The sequence below is a fragment of the Bos indicus x Bos taurus genome, chromosome 8, assembly GCF_003369695.1.
Source record: "Bos indicus x Bos taurus breed Angus x Brahman F1 hybrid chromosome 8, Bos_hybrid_MaternalHap_v2.0, whole genome shotgun sequence".
NCBI lineage: Eukaryota > Metazoa > Chordata > Mammalia > Artiodactyla > Bovidae > Bos > Bos indicus x Bos taurus.
The window spans coordinates 105,058,118-105,074,503 of record NC_040083.1 but is presented as its reverse complement, the minus strand read 5'-3'; positions in this window follow the sequence as shown (position 1 = coordinate 105,074,503).

Genomic DNA, 16,386 nt, shown 5'->3' with positions numbered 1-16,386 from the left:
TTCTCCTACGTACTTATAGTAGTATTTGTTCTACTATATGTGTTTCCTTTGTTTTTCTTCTGTTTCCTGCCTTCATTTGGATTGACGAAATTCTGTCTATTCTCTTTAATTTCCTCTAATAATTTTGAAGGTATATATGTGTGAAAGTACATATATACTATATGTATGCATAAATATTGATTTTTAAACAAAAATAAAAGCCAAATTTTTCATTTTCACCAAGAACTTCATTGAACAGTATATTCACTATTTTGTTCCAACATTCTGCCATTTTTCAGGCAACTCCATAATTCTATCTTCACAAAACTTTTTATCTTTTTGCACAAAGAACTATTCCAAGTGCCTTTTACAGTCTTCAAGGGAACTGAAAATTTTTTTTCCACTAAGAGAATTTTGTAATGACCAAAATACATAGAAATTCAAAAGTACAACATCTGGTGAATACGGTGGATGAATCTGAACTTCCCAACCAGGCTATCACAGTTTTTGCCTGGTCATCAAAGAGACACGTGGTGTTGCCTTATGCTGAAGGAAGATTATGCATTTTCTGTTGACTAACTCCGGACACTTTTCATCGAGTGCTACTCTCAGTCAAATTGGAAGCAGTACTTGTTGGAACTCATATTTTGGTTTTTCTGGAAGGAGTTCTTACTAGAGGACTCCTTTCCACTCCCACCATGTACAAAACATCAACTTCTTGGGACGAAGATCGGACTTTGGCGCAGTTGGTGATGGTTCACTTCACTTGCCCAGTGATCTCTTCTGTTTCATGCTATTGTACAGTATCCACTTTTTATCTCCTCTCACAATCTGTTTTAAAAATGGAATATTTGCATTTTTTCAGTAGAGAACTGCATGTGGAAATATGGTCAAGAAGGTTTTTGTTTCATTTAATTTATGTGGAGCCAACACATCAGACGTAACCAGTTCAGTTCAGTTGCTCAGTCGTGTCTGACTCTTTGTGACCCCATGAATCACAGCATGCCAGGCCTCCCTGTCCATCACCAATTCCCGGAGTTGAGTCAGACTCACGTCCATCGAGTCAGTGATGCCATCCAGCCATCTCATCCTCTGTCGTCCTCTTCTCCTCCTGCCCCCAATCCCTCCCAGCATCAGAGGCTTTTCCAATGAGTCAACTCTTCACATGAGGTGGCCAAAGTACTGGAGTTTCAGCTTTAGCATTATTCCTTTCAAAGAAATCCCAGGGCTGGTCTCCTTCAAAATGGACTGGTTGGATCTCCTTGCAGTCCAAGGGACTCTCAAGAGACTTCTCCAACACCACAGTTCAAAAGCATCAATTCTTTGGCGCTCAGCCTTCTTCACCGTCCAACTCTCACATCCATACATGACCACTGGAAAAACCATAGCCTTGACTAGACGGACCTTTGTTGGCAAAGGAATGTCTCTGCTTTTCAATATGCTATCTAGGTTGGTCATAACTTTCTTTCCAAGGAGTAAGTGTCTTTTAATTTCATGGCTACAGTCACCATCTGCAGTGATTTGGGAGCCCATAAAAATAAAGTCTGACACTGTTTCCACTGTTTCCCCATCTATTTCCCATTAAGTGATGGGACCAGATGCCATGGTCTTAGTTTTCTGAATGTTGAGTTTTAAGCCAACTTTTTCACTCTCCACTTTCATCAAGAGGCTTTTTAGTTCCTCTTCACTTTCTGCCATAAGGGTGGTGTCATCTGCATAACTGAGGTTATTGATATTTCTCCCTGCAATCTTGATTCCAGCTTGTGCTTCCTCCAGCCCAGCATTTCTCATGATGTACTCTGCATAGAAATTATATAAGCAAGGTGACAATATACAGCCTTGACGTACTCCTTTTCCTTTTTGGAACCAGTCTGTTGTTCCATATCCAGTTCTAACTGTTGCTTCCTGACCTGCATATAGGTTTCTCAAAAGGCAGGTCAGGTGCTCTGGTATTCCCATTTCTTTCAGAATCTTCCACAGTTTATTGTGATCCATACAGTCAAAGGCTTTGGCATAGTCAATAAAGCAGAAATAGATGTTTTTTCTGGAACTCTCTTGCTTTTTACATGATCCAGTGGATGTTGGCAATTTGATTTCTGCTTCCTCTGCCTTTTCTAAAACCAGCTTGAACATCTGGAAGGTCATGGTTCACGTATTGCTGAAGCCCGGCTTGGAGAATTTTGAGCATAACCAAGTCTGGTGCAAATGATTCTGAGTGCTTGATTTGGATATTTTTAGTATGTCTACTATCTCCCACATGGTATACTGTTGATTTTTCTCAACTAATGTCTCAATTTTATTACTATCATGTTCAACTGGTCTACCCAACCGTGGAGCATCATCCAACAAGAAATCACTCACAAGAAACTTCACAAAATGCTTGGACACATTCAATCAGTCACAGCACCTTTTCTATACACTGCAAAAATCTTTTGTGTTTCACTTGCATTTTTACCTTTCTTGAAATAATAAAGCATACTATGACAAAAATATTGCTTTTTCTCATCCATCTTCAATATTAAAATGGCTATATAGAAATCCACCAACTTTGTTAATGTTTTTGAATGCATGCTGACATCATAGCTATCACAATATAATCTAAAAAAAATCACTTTGAATGAAGTTAAAAATAACTAAATGCTACTAGAACCATCTTATGGGAAAAATGAACAAACCTTTTGGCAAATCCAGTACTGTCTGTACAGCAGATTTATTTTTTATAATTTACTTTTAAAATTTAAGATGCATATATAGCAATAGTCTTATCAGTGTCTTCTTTAAACTTCCACCAAATGATTCAAAGAACCTAGAACATTTTACTTTGTTTATCAGCTCAGTCATGTCTGACTCTTTGTGACCCCATGAATAACAGCACACCAGGCCTCCCTGTCCATCACCAACTCCCGGAGTTTACTCAAATTCATCTCCATTGAGTCGGTGCTGCCATCCAACCATCTCATCCTCTGTCATCCCCTTCTCCTCCTGCCCTAAATCCTTCCCAGCATCCGAATCTTTTCAAATGAGTCAGCTCTTCCTATCAGGTGGCCAAACTATTGGAGTTTCAGCCTCAATATCAGTCCTTCCAATGAACACCCAGGACTGATCTCCTTTAGGATGGACTGGTTGGATCTCCTTGCAGTCCAAGGGGCTCTCAAGTCTTTTCCAACACCACAGTTCAAAAGCATCAATTCTTTGGTGCTCAGCTTTCTTTATAGTCCATCTCTCACATCTATACATGACTACAGGAAAAACCATAACCTTGATGAGATGGACCTTTGTTGGCAAAGTAATGTCTCTGCTTTTGAATATGCTATCTAGGTTGGTCATAACTTTCTTTCCAAGGAGTAAGTGTCTTTTAATTTTATGGCTGCAATCACCATCTGCAGTGATTTTGGAGCCCCCAAAAATAAAGTCTGACACTGTTTCCACTGTTTCCCCATCTATTTGCCACAAAGTGATGGGACCAGATGCCATGATCTTCGTTTTCTGAATGTTGAGCTTTAAGCCAACTTTTTCACTCTCCTCTTTCACTTTCATCAGGAGGCTTTTTAGTTCCTCTTCACTTTCTGCCATAAGGGTGGTGTCATCTGCATATCTGAGGTTATTGGTATTTCTCCCAATCTTGATTCCAGCTTGTGCTTCCTCCAGCCCAGCGTTTCTCATGATGTACTCTGCATAGAAGTTAAATAAGCAGGGTGACAATATACAGCCTTGACGTACTCCTTTTCCTATTTGGAACTAGTCTGTTGTTCATGTCCAGTTCTAACTGTTGCTTCCTGACCTACATATAGGTTTCTTAAGAGGCAGGTCAGGTGCTCTGGTATTCCCATCTCTTTCAGAATTTTCCACAGTTTATTGTGATCCACACAATCAAAGGCTTCGGCATAGCCAATAAAGCAGAAATAGATGCTTTTCTGGAACTCTCTTGCTTTTTCGATGATCCAGCAGATGTTTGCAATTTGATCTCTGGTTCCTCTGCCTTTTCTAAAACCAGCTTGAACATCTGAAAGTTCACGGTTCACGTATTGCTGAAGCCTGGCTTGGAGAATTTTGAACATTACTTTACTAGCGTGTGAGATGAGTGCAATTGTGTGGTAGTTTGAGCATTCTTTTTGCCTTTCTTTGGGATTGGAATGAAAACTGACCTTTTCCAGTCCTGTGGCCACTGCTGAGTTTTCCAAATTTGCTGGCATATTGAGTGCAGCACTTTCACAGCATCATCTTTTACAATTTGAAATAACTCACCTGGAATTCCATCATCTGCACTAGTTTTGTTCGTAGTGATCTTCCTAAGGCCACCTTGACTTCACATTCCAAGATGTTTGGCTCTAGCTGAGTGATCCCACCATCGTGATTATCTGGGTTGTGAAGATTGTTTTTTTGAACAGTCCTCTGTGTATTCTTGCCACCTCCTAATATCTTCTGCTTCTGTTTGGTCCATACAATTTCTGTCCTTTATTGAGCCTATCTTTGCATGAAATGTTCCCTTGGTATCTCTAATTTTCTTGAAGAGATGTCTAATCTTTCCCATTCTATTGTTTTCCTCTATTTCTGTGCACTGATCACTGAGGAAGGCTTTCTTACCTCTCCTTTGTATTCGTTGGAACTCTGCATTCAAATGGGAATATCTTTCACCCTCATCTTTCATTATTGTTTTGGAATACTTTGTTTTCACCTTATTTCTCATTACTTCAAATTAGTTAATATTATTTGTTTGTTTATTTAGATTTACCAATGTATCAAGTAATTTATTATTATTTCCTGTGCATTTCTAATTCCTTGTACATACAATTTGCTGCTTTCTGAAACAGAACCTTTAGCAGCACTTTTCTTGTTATGTTTTGTAAGCCTTCAGTCTTTACTGAAATTATATTCAATTTATTACCAATCTTGAATAACATTGAGGTCTTATAGAATAATTGGCTTAAAATTATTATTGTTTGGAATGTTGTGTATTATTTAATTCTAGCCTCTATTGTTGGTGCTAATTCTACCAAACATTTAGCTTCTGTTTTTGATATTATTTTTCCCTTTGTTTGCTTTATAAGATTTTTACTGTGTCTATGGTTTTTAAGTGTATGTTTATTATGATTTTTCCTATTTCAGTTCAGTTCAGTTGCTCAGTCGTGTCCGACTCTTTGCAATCCCATGAATCGCAGCACACCAGGCCTCCCTGTCCATCACCAACTCCCGGAGTTTACTCAGACTCACGTCCATCGAATCAGTGATGCCTTCCAGCCATCTCATCCTCTGTCGTCCCCTTCTCCTCCTGCCCCCAATCCCTCCCAGCATCAGAGTCTTTTCCAATGAGTCAACTCTTTGCATGAGGTGGCCAAAGTACTGGAGTTTCAGCATCAGCATCATTCCTTCCAAAGAAACCCCAGGGCTGATCTCCTTCAGAATGGACTGGTTGGATCTCCTTGCAGTCCAAGGGACTCTCGAGAGTCTTCTCCAACCACAGTTCAAAAGCATCAGTTCTTCGGTACTCAGCCTTCTTCACAGTCCAACTCTCACATCCATACATAACCACTGGAAAAACCATAGCCTTGACTAAATGGACCTTTGTTGGCAAAGTAATGTCTCTGCTTTTGAATATGCTATCTAGGTTGGTCATAACTTACCTTCCAAGGAGTAAGCGTCTTTTAATTTCATGGCTGCAGTCACCATCTGCAGTGATTTTGGAGCCCCCAAAATAAAGTCTGACACTGTTTCCACTGTTTCCCCATCTATTTGCCATGAAGTGATGGGACCAGATGCCATGATCTTCGTTTTCTGAATGTTGAGCTTTAACTCTCTCCAGTTCTGAAAAGTTCACAGCTATTATCTCTTTAATTTTCACTCTTTAGGCACTTAGCATCTCTCTTCTCTTTCAGGGATTTCTATTCATTCATTAATTCATCCTTTCAGCAAATATTTCTAGAGTACTTTCTATGTGCCACATACTGCTTCAGAATATTAGTAATATATCCCCAATATGAAATATTGAAACGTCTAAGTTTCTGGTCCAAACTCTTCACCTCTTTTTTCTTTACTCATATCTGTTTATTGTTGCTGCACTTCCATCTCAGTAACGCGATCTTTTTTTAATCTTCTAGGTCTTTACTTCTCTCTCCAGCTACGGCTAATCTGTTGGGCCCAGACATTGACATTTGTTAAAAGTTAAAATTATATACATGTTTTTCTTGTACAATATCCATTTTTAAATTCTAATTATTCATTTTGATAAGTTCTTGTTCTATTTTAATTTGTTTCCATCTATGTTCTCTTTAATCATTTAAAATGTATTTATTCGATAGCCTCTTTTTTATGTTCTGTAATTTCAGTGTCTTGGGGTATTAATTTTATGCTTTGTTGTTTCTGTTGATCTCCCACGTAGTAGATCATTTCCTCCAGTAATTTGTATTTTTGGATTATGTGTTTATTTTTCGTGGTGGTCTTTCCGCCACAGTCTATCCCCTCTGTCAATGGGAGGCACATGTCCTCTGGGTTTTGGAAGCATCTTCACAGCGTGGTTTCTTTTATTTGCTTCTGCCAAAACCATGAGGTTTATGGTCTTAAGAGTGTTTTTTTGCATTATTTCCCTTCTTGTGATCCATGTTCCATGTGAATAGCATATATTCTGACCCAAATGCATGCATGGCACATGCTGGGTTTTCCAAATTCTCATTGTAGATGCGTTTGCTTTTCCCTCTGTGAGCACAGGCAGAAGATGAGCTCTCCTGCCACTTTACTTGACTTACAGGAAGATCTTTGTCCCCTAATTACATAGATTGAGCATTGCTTCAGGGCCCGACTTTATGTGTAGCACAGAAGGTTCCTCCCTGGGGAAGGGCATGGTAACCCACTCCAGTATTCTTGCCTGGAGAATCCCATGGACAGAGGAGCCTGGTGGGCTACAGTCCATGGGGTTGTAAAGAGTCAGACACGACTGAAGCGACTTAGCATGCAGCACAGAAGGTTCCCAGTTTCCTGCAGGTGTAACTCTATACTTCCCATTTCCACAGAGGATTCAACTCCTACCTTATCTGTTCCCTTTCTAAGCCACCATTACCATTAACTTGATACTAGAAGCATTTGGCTTAGATCTACCCTAGTTCTTATCCTTTAGAATTCATCTGTTTCAATCCCAGCTACTGATTGGTATATTGCTGTTGTTGTTATAATTAATGCAGTATCGCTATGTGTTCAGAGTAACTGTGGGTCTCTGAAGGCTCTGATATGACATTGCATGATACTGCAAGAGGTGTGAAGTCAGACCATGATACTGCAAGAGGTGTGAAGTCAGACCATGATACTGCAAGAAGCGTGAAGTCAGACCAGATGGGGAAAGAACAAAACAAAACAAAACGCTAAGTTTTGTCTTTAGCATTCTCTTCACAGAGCCAAGAGGCCTGGCTTACTGCTGGTTATTCCATCACAGAATGGATGAATAGCCACGTGCTTTATTTGACTTACCTCCCCCGCAACTTACATTTGCTGATGCTTTATATTTCTGCCTTTGTCACCACATTTCATCCATTTTTCTTTTCAAATGGATGCTCCTTAAGTCAAAACTTCATAAAATTACAATGCATACTATTACATCTTTAAAGCAGTGCTCACATCTCTGTAACGCACTGTGTATTAATGTATAATACTGCTCAGTAATATATACAGTACAATAAGAAATCCCATTGCTCAGTTCCAGGATGGCACTTGAAAAGTTTAGGAGAGTAAATTTCCAGAAGGCATAGCTTATTTGATGTGTAATTTTTTAAAAAGGGAGATAACTGCATTGCCCAATGTAGTAGCCATTATTTGAACATCAAAAAGCTACTAAGACTGAGGAACTACATTTTTAGGTTGTAATTAACTTTAATGTAACAATGGATGTTCAATTCAATTACTGAAAATATATCTTTCCAGCACATTTGAAGAACTTTGATCTGTGACTCTCCCAACTGTGAATTGGATGAAATATATAGATCAGCTATTTCTGATTATAGCTTAGAGTTCAAATCAGTATGTGCTATAAACAACTGTCTCTGAGAAGTTTTCCAGGATACAGACTTTCAGAGATAAAACCTGGACAGTATCAGAGAAACCAAATGGGTTGGTTACCTTCAGTTCAGTTCAGTTGCTCAGTCGTGTCCGACTCTTTGTGACTCCATGAATCACAGCACGCCAGGCTTCCCTGTCCATCACCAACTCCCGGAATTTACCCAAACTCATGTCCATCAAGTCAGTGATGCCATCTAGCCATCTCATCCTCTGTTGTCCCCTTCTCCTCCTGCCCCCAATCCCCCCGAGCATCAGGGTCTTTTCCAATGAGTCAGCTCTTCGCATGAGGTGGCCAAAGTACTGGAGTTTCAGCTTTGGCATCAGTCCTTCCAATGAACACCCAGGACTGATCTCCTTTAGGATGGACTGGTTGGATCTCCTTGCAGTCCAAGGGACTCTCAAGAGTCTTCTCCAACACCACAATTCAAAAGCATCAATTCTTTGGCGTTCAGCCTTCTTCACAGTTCAACTCTCACATTCATACATGACCACTGGAAAAACCATAGCCTTGATGAGACAGACCTTTGTTGGCAAAGTAATATCTCTGCTTTTCAATATGCTATCTAGGTTGGTCATAACTTTACTTCCAAGGAGTGCTGCTGCTGCTAAGTCACTTCAGTCGTGTCCGACTCTGTGCGACCCCATAGGCAGCAGCCCACCAGGCTTCCCTGTCCCTGGGATTCTCCAGGCCAAAACACTGGAGTGGGTTGCCATTTCCTTCTCCATCCAAGGAGTAAGAGTCTTTTAATTTCCTGGCTGCAGTCACCATCTGCAGTGATTTTGGAGCCCAGAAAAATAAAGTCTGACACTGTTTCCACTGTTTCCCCATCTATGTGCCATGAAGTGATGAAACCAGATGCCATGATCTTCGTTTTCTGAATGTTGAGCTTTAAGCCAACTTTTTCACTCTCCAGTTTCACTTTCATCAAGAGGTTTTTTAGTTCCTCTTCACTTTCTGCCATAAGGGTGGTGTCATCTACATATCTGAGGTTATTGATATTTCTCCCAGCAATCTTGATTCCAGCTTGTGCTTCTTCCAGCCCAGCGTTTCTCATGATGTACTCTGCATAGAAGTTAAATAAGCAGGGTGACAATACCTTGACGTACTCCTTTTCCTATTTGGAACCAGTCTGTTGTTCCATGTCCAGTTCTAACTGTTGCTTCCTGACCTGCATATGTGTTTCTCAAGAGGCAGGTCAGGTGGTCTGGTATGCCCATCTCTTTCAGAATTTTCCACAGTTTATTGTGATCCACACAATCAAAGGCTTTGGCATAGTCAATAAAGCAGAAATAGATGTTTTCTGTAACTCTCTTGCTTTTTCGATGATCCAGCAGATGTTGGCAATTTGATCTCTGGTTCCTCTGCCTTTTCTAAAACCAGCTTGAACATCAGGAAGTTCATGGTTCATGTATTGGTGAAGTCTGGCTTGGAGAATTTTGAGCATTACTTTACTTACCTTACTTAAGGGCAAATACCCTGAATTTCAAGGACAAAGTATTTTTAAAAAGAATGCAAAATACTTGACGTGTTGAAATGATAGTATTTTAGATGTATTGAGTTAATAATAAATGCTATTAAAATAATCTCATTTACTGTTACTTATTTCAGTAGCTTTTTTATAAATATGGATGTTAGGAAAATTAAACTAATATATGTTGTACATATTATATTTCTAATGGACAGAGCTGATGTAGAACATAGATTGCTTAAGAGTTATTTTTATCTATTTATCCATCTATTTACTGGAAGCACTCAAAGTTTAATACCTAGACTTATGAAATTCTGGATAAATCATATAATTTTAATCGAGTTTATAGTCCCAGTGTCTAAGAATTATTATTGTTCATAATTGTCATCTTTTGAGCAGTTACTATATTCTAGCCACTATGCTTTGCTATTTCCTAAATTCTGTGTTTAATAACAATGAACCTTTAAGATAGCCCACTGATAAAGGAAAGTTCACTGTTTCTCCATTTTACATACAAGAAAATTTAGGCACGTATGGAAAAATAACTCTCTGGTGGTCATTTTTCTAGTCAATGTTAAAGCCCAGGTCTCCAATCCTGGATGACATTTTCACCCAGGTAACAGGCACACTTTTCAGAAGTGCAGCCAAATAACACTGGCTCATCTGGACAGGTACTTTCAATCATTAAGAGTCACTAATTTAAATATCCAAAATTGTTTTCTTCTAACTTTGAGTTTTATATGTAATGTTTGTGGTGACCTAGCTTGAATTTAGCTTGATCTTTCTAATAGATTGATGTGACTTGGCTTAGGGTTTGCTATGGTCAAGAAAAAAGTTAATATGTTAACTGATACAAAACACTACGCAAAAATCTGTGTAAGTGCTGAGTATGCATTATTTCACCTCATCTTGCCCTAAGACTCGTGTATTATTCTTATGGGTAATGAATCTGCCTGCAATGCAGGAGACATAGGAGATGCAGGTTTAGTCTCTGGGTGGAGAAGAACCCCTGGAGAAGGAAATGGCAATCCTCTGCAATAATTTTGCCTGGAAAATCCCATCGACAGAAAAGACTAGCAGGTTATAGTCCATGGGGTCACAAAGAGTTGGATATGACTGAGCACAAGGTACATGAGTATTATTATTTAGTTCCCTTTTATACACAAGGACACTGAGGCTCAGAAAAATTCAGCAACGTATTGAAAATTGTATTATTTCAAGTAGAGATAGATGATTAATCTGGTTGCACCTGCTTCCAGAACAAAAATTGTACTGCTCTCTGATATATTGTAGATGTAATAGATGCTCTTGAGAAGACTCTTGAGGTCCCTTGGAAACAAGGAGATCAAACCAGTCAATCTTAAAGGAAATCAATCCTGAATACTCTTTGGAAGGACTGATGCTGAAGCTCCAACACTTTGGTGACCTGATGCCAACAGCTGACTCATTGGCAAAAGATCCTGATGCGGGGAAAGAATGAAGACAGAAGAAGAAGAAGGCAACAGAGGATGAGATAGTTGGATGGCATAACCGATTCAATGGAAGTGAACTTGGGCAACCTCTGGGAGATGGTGAGGGACAAGGGTGCCTGGTACGCAGCAGTCCATAGCGTCGCAAAGAGTCGCACACAACTTGGTGACTGAACAATGACGCCGCCAGATGCTCTCAACATTCTGGGGGCGGTGAGTCTGGAACCTGTTTAACACAGTGCAGTCCAATGTTGACTTAATGAATTGCATCTCTTTGGGGAATGTTGCCGAAAATTCGAGGTTCACACTGTAGTAATTTCCTATTGATGCTGCTATAAATTATTACAAACTCAGTAGTTTAAGACAACACACATTTATTCTTTTTTTCTAGAGTTCAGAGCTCTGAAGTCAGTTTCACTGGACCAAAACCGAGGTGCCAGCATGGCTGTGCTCCTTCAGGAAGCTTTCAGGGGAAAATCTGTTTCCTTGGTTATTCCAACCTCTGAACTGCATTTCTTGCATTTCTTGCCCAACAACCCCTTCCTGCAGCTTCAGAGCCAGCAGCATAGCATCTTTAAATCTTTGTTTCCTTATAAATCACTTTCTCCTCTTCTGTCTCTGAAGTTCAATCTCCTTCTTCCTCCTTACAGAACTATGGTGATTACATTTAGAGCCCACCTGGCTAATATGGGAAAATCAATCACTCCATCTCAAGATCCTGAATCACATCTATAAAATCTCTGTTACCATATGAAGTAACATTCTTTGGTTTGGGGGATGAGGATGCAGATATCTTGGGGAGCTGTTATCCAGCCTACAACATATGCCTAAAAATAGCACCTATTTGTGTGAGCCCATGATTTCCGAAATTGTCATAAAGGTGAGCACAGAAGGATCTTTTAAAAAGGGGACTTCCCAGGTGGTGTAAAGAATCTGCCTGCCAATGCAGGAGACGCAAGAGACACAGGTTCAATCCCTGGGTTGGGAAGATCCCCTCGAGTAGAAAATGGCAGCCCACTCTAATATTCTTGCCTGGAAAAATTCCATGGACAGAGGAGCCTGGTGGGCTACAGTCCATGGGTTCACAAAGAGTCAGACACGACTGAGTGATTGAGCGTGCACACACACACAGATTTTAAGCAGCTGTGCAGAAGTCCTTTTCTGACATGTGCAAAATATTGCTAAACATCTCTGCAAAGTGAAGTTTCACAGGAGAACCAGAGATAGTGACAATATTACTTCTTAACCTTATTGTTTCCTGTCAACTCTTAAAAATCCAAATACAAAGATGTTTCCATTTTAGCTTTCTTCATCATAAAATGTAGAAGTGTGCTACCTCAAACAGTACATATGACATAAACCAATTTACAAAAATGAATGAGACTAAAATGATTTCATGTGATTGTTTCATCTGCTTGGATACAGTCAATGTACTTTTATTCTGGTGAGCAGCTTTTTTACAAAAAATACCTATGAACACATATAATTTGAAAGTATTTTAGCAGAAGAGCTTCCGTACTTGTAATAGGAAACTTGTAAGACACATACTGCAAAGATGTAAACTGATTTTAATACTTGAGATCTTCTCAGGCAAACAAAACATGATGCTTCTATAATCTATTAAAGAATGTATAATTTATCTTAAGCCGTCTTGCTTCCATATAGGACTTTTACATGGTACAGTTATGCTATGTCCAAGTGATCCCTCTAGATATTTTGGATATAGGTAGAACAAGTATTATACCAGTTTTGGAAGAAAAAAAAGGCTATTCAGAGACAGAGAAAATCAGTTTAGTTTTCATCCAAGTTTTCTGAGCTAGTTTCATCCAGAGAAAGGCCAGAACACAGATCTTGCAGTTCCTAGTTCTATATTCTCTGTTTGAAACTTTCATCCTACTTAAGCCACACTGATGTAACTTTATTTACTACATATTTTTCTAGAGTAATTTAAAGATTGTTTACTTGTGTTCAAGGAATTGGAAGCTCTATTATTAGACAGGGAGAAACAAAGACTCATAATTCAATGTGTTCAACACAGATAGTCACTTGGTCTTTTAATCCATATTTTATATATTCAGGGTATTCAACTCATTTATAAGCCTTGACTCAAATATAAACTTCTCAGGAAATCTTACTCTGTTCAATTTTTTTCTATCAAACTTATACTACTATAAACTATACACTCACTTGTGTGTGAGTGTGTGTGCATATATGAATAAAGCTGCCACTCCAGTACTCTTACCTAGAAAATCCCATGGATGGAGGAGCCTGGTGGGCTGCAGTCCATGGGTCGCTACGAGTCGGACACGACTGAGTGACTTCACTTTTCACTTTCACGCATTGGAGAAGGAAATGGCAACCCACTCCAGTGTTCTTGCCTGGAGAATCCAAGGGACGGAAGAGCCTGGTGGGCTGCTGTCTATGGGGTCGCACAAAGTCGGACACGACCGAAGCGACTTAGCAGCAGCAGCAGCAGCAGCAGGGAATAAGGAACCTGCCGCCAATGTGGGAGAGCCAAGTTCAATCCCTGGCTTGGAAAGATCCTCTGGAAAAGGGAATGACTACCCAATCCATTATTCCTGCCTGGAGAATTCCATGAACAGAGGAGCTTGGTGGGCTATAGTCCATTGTGTCACAAACAGCTGGACACAACTGAACAAATAACACTTTCATATATATACATAAAACATATATAATTTATTTGTTGTCTATGCCCCTATGCTAAAGGCAATTTCTATGCAGGCAGTGGTTTTTGTACCTTTATTTATCCCAGTGCCTAGAATTGAACTTGACCCATAATAAGTGAAAGTGTTAGTCACTCACTATGCATGACTCTTTGGGACCCCATGGACTGTAGCCTGCCAGGCTCCTCTGACCATGGAATTCTCCAGGCATCCTCCCAACTCAGAAATCGAACCCAGGTCCCCTGAACTGTGGGCAAATTCTTTAATGTCTCAGTAACCAGGATCCATATTATGTACTCAATACAATTTGTTGAAAAATTTTAACAAATTTTTAAAAATTTAACAAATGAATTAAAAATTTCAAATTCTTCTACAGATTCAATGCAATCCTTATCAAATTACCAATGGCATTTTTCACAGAACTAGAATAAAAAATATTAAAATTTGTATGGATACACAAAAGACCCCAAATAGCCAAAGCAAACTTGAGAAAGAAAAACAGAGCTGGAGGAATCAGGCTACCTGACTCCAGGCAACACTATAAGGCTACAGTCATCAAAACAGCATGGTACTGGCACAAAAACGAAACAGAGATTACTGAAATAGGATAGAAAGCCCAGGAAGAAAGCCACACATCTATGTTCAATTAATGTACAGCAAAGGAGGCTAGATTATACAATAAAGAAAAGACAGCCTCTTCAATAAGTGGTGCTGGGTAAACTGGACAGCTACATGTAAGAAAACAATTTTTAGAACATTCTCTAACAGCATACACATAAATAATCTCTAAATGGATTAAAGGTAAATTGGAACACTATAAAACTCTTCAGTTCAGTTCAGTCACTCAGTCGTGTCTGACTCTTTGCGACCCCATGAATCGCAGCACGCCAGGCCTCGCTGTCCATCACCAACTCCCGGAGTTCACCCAGACTCACGTCTATCGAGTCAGTGATGCCATCCAGCCATCTCATCCTCTGTCATCCCCTTCTCCTCCTGCCCCCAATCCCTCCCAGCATCAGAGCCTTTTCCAATGAGTCAACTCTTCGCATGAGGTGGCCAAAGTACTGGAGTTTCAGCTTTAGCATCATTCCTTTCAAAGAAATCCCAGGGCTGATCTCTTTCAGAATGGACTGGTTGGATTTCCTTGCAGTCCAAGGGACTCTCACGAGTCTTCTCCAACACCACCACAGTTCAAAGGCATCACTTCTTCGGCACTCAGCCTTCTTCACAGTCCAACTCTCACATCCATACATGACCACAGGAAAAACCATTGCCTTGACTAGACAAACTTTTGTTGGCAAAGTAATGTCTCTGCTTTTCAATATGCTATCTAGGTTGATCATAACATTCCTTCCAAGGAGTAAGTGTCTTTTAATTTCATGGCTGCAGTCACCATCTGCAGTGATTTTGGAGCCCCAAAAAATAAAGTCTGACACTGTTTCCACTGTTTCCCCGTCTATTTCCTATGAAGCGATGGGACCAGATGCCATGATCTTCGTTTTCTGAATGTTGAGCTTTAAGCCAACTTTTTCACTCTCCACTTTCACTTTCATCAAGAGGCTTTTGAGTTCTTCTTCACTTTCTGCCATAAGGGTGGTGTCATCTGCATATCTGAGGTTATTGATATTTCTCCCAGCAATCTTGATTCCAGCTTGTGCTTCCTCCAGCCCAGCGTTTCTCATGATGTACTCTGCATAGAAGTTAAATAAGCAGGGTGACAATATACAGCCTTGACGTACTCCTTTTACTATTTGGAACCAGTCTTTTGTTCCATGTCCACTTCTAACTGTTGCTTCCTGACCTGCATACAAATTTCTCAAGAGGCAGGTCAGGTGGTCTGGTATTCCCATCTCTTTCAGAATTGTCCACAGTTTATTGTGATCCACACAGTCAAAGGCTTTGGCATAGTCAATAAAGCAGAAATAGATGCTTTTCTGGAACTCTCTTGCTTTTTCCATGATCCAGCGGATATTGGCAGTTTGATCTTTGGTTCCTCTGCCTTTTCTAAAACCAGCTTGAACATCAGGAAGTTCACGGTTCACATATTGCTGAAGCCTGGCTTGGAGAATTTTGAGCATTACTTTACTAGGGGAAAAAAAATTTTGCAAACTATGTGACCCACAAGAGAGTAATATGCAAAACTTACAAATAGCTTATGTAGTTCAGATTAAAAAAAAAAAAGCCCAATCAAAAAATGGGCAGAAGACATAAATAGATACTTCTCCAAAGAAGACATACAGATAGCCAACAGGCACAGGAAAAGATGCTCAACATTGCTAATAATTAGAGAACTACAAATCAAAACTACAATAAGATATCACTTCACACGAGTCAGAAAGACCATCATCAAAAAGTTTACAAACAATAAGTGCTGGACAGGAGTCAGGTGGAAGTGTGAACTTGTAAATCCACTATGGATAATAGTATGGAGCTTCCTTACAAAACTAAAATTAGAACTATCGTATGATCCGGCAATCCCACTCCTAAGCATGTGTCTAGAGAAAACCCTAATTTAAAAAGATACATGCACCTCAGTGTTCATTGCAGCCAAGATGAAGCAGCCTAAATCTTCCTCAATACATGAATGGATAAATAAGATATGATACACATATGCAATGGAATATTACTTAGCCATCAAAAAGAATGAAATAGTGTCATTTGTACCAACATGGATGGCCTGGAGATTATCATACTAAGTGAAGTAAGTCAGATGGAGAAAGACAAATATATGATATTGCTTATATG